This window comes from Cupressus sempervirens, chromosome 5, assembly GCF_028749045.1.
Source record: "Cupressus sempervirens isolate cs-2001-9-10 chromosome 5, ASM2874904v1, whole genome shotgun sequence".
Lineage (NCBI taxonomy): Eukaryota > Viridiplantae > Streptophyta > Pinopsida > Cupressales > Cupressaceae > Cupressus > Cupressus sempervirens.
The window spans coordinates 844,232,958-844,239,028 of NC_143122.1; positions in this window are offsets into that span (position 1 = coordinate 844,232,958).

Consider the following 6,071-nt stretch of genomic DNA (forward strand, 5'->3'; position numbering starts at 1 on the left):
TTATATTTTATTTTTTCGACAATTGAAATTGATAATGCCTAGTTTACCAAAGCTTGGTTTTCAGTCAATGTGAAGTTCTTTAGAAAAAATTTGTATTGATGACATTCAATAAAATTATTTGAATTCATAATTTGTTTCTAGCCGAGCCTTCAAGAAAACACAAGAAACCAAACCATCCAGAAGCAATCCCCTGATATGATAAACAAGATTAATTATATTTTTTAATTCTATACCTTAAATGAGTTGCCGATTTTATTAGACTCTACAAGAAGCCACATAGCCCCTACGTGGAGTCCACACTAACATGTGGAGATCTTCAATGCAACTATGTGCTTTTTTGCAAAGATGGCTAAGTGTCATTTAGGCAAAGGCAGGAAGCCACTTGGCAATTTGATATCGCAGCTGGAGCAAATGGATTTAGTAAGTGAATAGAGTCCCTCAACAGAAATCAAGTGAAAGTTAGATGTTGCTATATAGACATGGTTCATGGAGGTAACATGTTCAGAATTTCTCAAGTTGAATGAAATAAAATCAACCGTTGTTCTGACAATTCACAAAATGATAGTTTGAAAAGATGATAATTAAGCATAGTATGCTATTAGTATTCATGGATTCACATGCATAGGTTATGGGTGCACATACATATTTTAGGCTTGTTGGGTTCAGAAAATGGTATTACAATGGAATATGTGAGATTATTGAAATATCTATTTTAATTTCACTGGATATACCATTGTAAAAGGCGATCTACAACCATTATCATTAAATATTACATTGCTAAAATGGATTCATGCCAATGGTCTTTTGTACCATTTGAGTGGTGAATGGAACATCTTGTTATTTTTCATCTGAGCAGTAGAAATATTCCAAGCAATACAGGAAAAAAAATTGGAACAATTTTTGTGTCAAAATTAGGCATGTAAGGTAACTTTTCATGTGCTTTCCTACAATTTCCTAAATTTTTTATTGCTTCTATCTCTATGAATCTAAGAAATTATCTTTTTATATAGAGCTATGAGGGAGCAATTTATACAGTACTAGGTTTTCAAGCCCTAACAAAAATAAAAGTAAAAACGTTTGAAACATATTATTAGTTTTTTCTTTTTATGATAAGTCATAAATCTTTACATTAAACCCATCATTAACCTAATACCTTTTATAGTTTCTAACTTGATATGAACACATTACAAGCACATCGAAGCCCCTCTTCATGTGGCCAAATAGGACCTTCGAGTCACCTACATTGATCGCTTTCATTCTATATTAGAGATTGAAAATGTTGATTTTATTTTCAGATATCATCAACATTGTGATTTTTAGCAACTGATTGTTCAAACCATGTGCAATGATTGTGCCTGATTATTGATCTCCTATTCGTTTCAAAGCGGTTATCATCAAAGAATAAAAAACAAAGAAAGAACGAAATATTCCCTGGAAAAAAATCATTTGGAAATCCAAAGAACCAAAAATAAACCAGGTATATTATTCATGATAGAGCATAAATTTATACACAAGAATAAACTATATTGCCATGTGAGGTCAGAGCAATTAATTTTATGAGAGCTGAGTACTATATATGTTATTTTTCACTTTAGGAACAAAAAGCTCTACAATTTTTTTCTTTGGGCAATGCTCTCATGAAATATAAAACAAAACTTTGAGAACTCAATTCAAAAAGATTCACTGAGCGCTCTCAAGTGTAGTTTTGACTTTGTATTCACAAGTAAATTTTGCGAAGTTTCTAGAATAAAAGTTACATTGGGTTCAATTTAGCAATTATTTTGACGAATAATTAAGTGAACTGATTCCTGTTGATCTGTTGCAAAGAAAACTTTGACTGATATAAGTCATCCAGTGATGAATGTCGACTTTAGTGGAAAAATGGCTTGCAAGAAATGAATCTCAAGTTAGACCAGAAACAAAATTAGCTCAATTACCAATAAAATCTATCCATGAAAACATTTTTCAACCTACAAAATAAGAGGGAAAATCTGAAACAATATTGATGCGCTGATTACATCAGCCTCAATCTAGAAACACATAAATGTGGAGAATGTGACAGAAAATTTGGTGTTAGAACACCTCATAATTCTGATACAAAATGGATAAAGGATGATGTTGGAACAAATTTATTTAATAATCACTAAATGTATGAGCTAGAGAAATCCAGCTAAATCTTTTAGTATTAATTTTCATTTAATGGAGTCAATGAAGCCATTATAGATACACTATAGCATAAATATATAGTAAACTTCTCAAACATATGCCATTGTCTCACAAGTGTCATTTTAATTTTTCTTTATTTAAACATTTTAAATGAACTAATTTTCTCATTGCCTTTTCCCTTGGCTTCCAATTGGACTGCAGATAAATACTAATATTTGAATTATTTAAATAAATTTTAATAATGTAACTTTAGCTTATTATCAAAAAGCAATAAAATTTTTAAATTTCATTGGTCGGGTGAAAAAGAGTTTGGATTAAGCAAAAACACTAGTATCCCAGCTTCGACAGGAACTAATAATTGTAAGGTAAGTGTTTCTTCAATCACAAATTTATGTTCTTTAATGTTTCATTTCATACCCATGAATTTACACATGGTTTATTAATTATTAAATCACATGATATATATTTATATAAACATAAACAAACAAGATTAATTTAGTTTGGTCTTTATTATTGTATTTGATCTAGGCAATACACTATTCAATCAGTTAGTCCTAGTTTCAGCAAATCAAATGTAATTATTTTTATTTTATTTTCATTTTTCATTTGACTAATGTTTAAATGTGAAATTTTAAGTTTTAAAATTATTCAAAGTATTTTATGTTAATTTATTTGGTTCAATTATATTGGATCTTATAGGAGCCAATTTGAAGGAAGCACTACTCATGTTGTACACAAATATTTTAGGATGCACATATATATTAAAATATCAACCATATAAGGGCAGGGGCCCTAGCTTGGTTGGCTAAATCTTCCCTATTGCAGGGGGTTGGTCACAGGTTCTAGTCTCCCCTGTCCTCGTGGTACCGGTGGGCGTGTCGCGCCAGCACTACCGGTCATGTTAAAAAGTTTACCAGGCGCACTACAATTTATAGGGGGGTCGTGTTGCACCGATTCTTGCAGTCTAAAAAATAATAATAATAATATCAACCATATAAAACATGTTTAATAAATTCTCAATTTAATTAAAAGATTTATACACTAAAATACAATTAAGTTTAATAGAAACTAATGGTTTGAAAAGGACTTGAGATGTATAATTTGTATGAATTCAACTTATTATAACTACATGTTTAGTTTTCAAGAATAGAAACTTCAAATCTAGTTCCTCCTCATTTTGAGGGTTACCTACTAAGTTTATCCACCTTAGCAGTTTATAAAAGACTTACCAACTATAGACTTTTATTCTAATCTTTTAAAGCATAATGATTGAATAGTGGAGCTATATAACAAGTTGGCTACTATTATTAGTAATTCAAGTTCTTTAATTGAGATTTTGAATTTAAGGTTGTAAGGTGTTAAAATTTCAATGTTATGATTTCATATGATAGTAATAGTGACAAATGCAAATCTTCCAATTTTTTTGATTGGTTTGTTTCAATTCAATATTTAAAAGTATTTTTTAATGTAAAAATTGATAAATAATTTTATTTTTATTAATATTATTTATAACTTCTTTTCATTTTTAGTTCATTTATCTTTATGTGGGTTAAATCTTGAAGTAAGAAAGTTGATTCTATAAAACAAAATTGTTACTTTCTTTTAATATTTAATTTTTTTCAACAAAACTATTAAATTGACAATGACAATTTGATGAAAAGAGGACATGTTATGGCAAGTAAACTAGTATATCTTTGTATATCAAAAGTACAAGTTTTGTACACATATAGTAGATATCAAGAAAGCTATAATCCTTGAGAACTTCTCTCTACACAATTTAATTCCATGTGAGTTTTGAAACCTATACCTTGAAATCTCATTATTTTAATCCAATTCATTTTTGCAAAAAGATTTTAGCATAGTCAAAATTTCAAACTAACTTAATTTAGACTTTGTACTTGATACTTCTAACACATTCTACAATTAAAATTTATAAATTAAAATTTAAAAAATTATAATAAAAATAGTGAAAAAACTATGTAAGGATGAAAACTAAAAATTCATTACTTTCTTTTAATATTTAATTATTTTCAACAAGAATATTAAAATGACAATAGCAATTTGACCAAAAGAGCACATGTTGTGCCAAGTTAACTACTATACCTTTGTATATCAAAACTAGAAGTTTTGTACAATTGTAGCATATATCAAGAAAACTATAATCCTTGAGTACTTCTCTCTACACAATTAACTTATGTTTGAAATTTTCAAACCTACACCTTGAAATCTCATTATTTTAATTGAATTCATTTTTGCACAAAGATTTTACCGTATTCAAAATTTGAGAATAACTCAATTTAGACTTTCTACTTGATACTTCCAACACATTCTAAAACTAAAATTTATAAATTAAATTTCAAAAAATTATAACCAAAATAGTGAAAAAACTATCTATGGACCTAAATGATTTTAATTAATATTTTCTATATCAACCAATCAAATGCAATTACTTTTGTTAGTATCATTCAAATTTTTGTATTACTCTAAAAAAAATTCTTTTACTATTCCAGTTAATTAAACAATGTGACAAATACAAGCCACTATATGACACTTGTTAGTTGTTGTTCTTAACTCGAGACTAGTTTTTTTTTTTTGCATATTGTGTATTAGATTTAAAAAAAAAAAATTAAATGAAGCAAATTAATAGCAAAATAAATAATTGTTCTTTACATTTATATTAATATATTATTTTAAACTAATTATTTTAAATTTAAAAAGTTTAAGAAATATATTCCTTACCAAACAAAAATGAGATGAAATAAAAAATTATATTGTTTGATTTAGTTCAGATTATAAGAAGTGATATCACATGGTGCATACTCTTATTAGATCCATGATTTTTCATTCCTCAACTTCTTTTGTTCCATTTCCATATCTATTTCTCTATTATTTACACTAGAGGAAAATGAGATTATAATCTACAAAAGTCTCCACAAACACAATCTCTATTATACAAATATGTCACAAGAATTGTAGAGATTGGTAACACAATTTTGTAAAATTTAATAAACTTAATACTTTACAAACTACTACGAATTGTAAAATCTAATTAATAAAAAATAAATTAGTTATAATTGAATTTAGTAACACATTTTAAAAAATAAAGTAATAACAAAAATATACATTGAGTAATCAATAATTATTTAAAATAAAAAAATCTTATTACAAATAACTAGAATATTTTAATATCAAAATATTTCTTTTTGTAATTTGTTTTTTTTTAAATTTTAAATGTTAGAATTTATCTTTTATTTATTTTACTATACAATATTATTATAGTTCTATTTATTACATATTTGATAGTTTTCATGAATATATTTTACTTATCTATTTCTACATATTACCTCTTAATTTATTTTTCCCTCTGCCTCATTATCTTGTTTTTATCTATCTGTTTTCTTCGCTCTCCCTCTTTTTCATTGACATATACATATATATTTCTCTATCTCTCTTCAACTTCCCTCTCTTCTCCTCTCTTTTAAAAATTAATCTTGATTATCTTCTAAGGTAAAAGTTTTATTTCAATCTTTATAATAGCATATTAGCATGTGAATTTTTAAATTATTTGTAATGCTAATAAATCAACAATAGCTTTTGGGAAAGCATCGTTGTGACAAGTATATGTTGTTATAGCTGAATTTTCAGCATTTGATCGTGTGGCAATTTTGTAAGATCATGTGTTGTCAAAAAAAGGTGTACATGCATCTCATATTCGAAATCTGCTTAGGAGCCTCTTGCATAATTGAACTAGGTAAAACTTTTGCATATATACTGAAGAAATGACAGGAAAGAAAGCCAATATAAATTATAAAACAAAATTAATTATGTTTTTTATTTTTTCCAAACACAGATTTATAACATGAAATTTCCATTCTAGATTCCCACTTCAATTTGATATAGTCTAA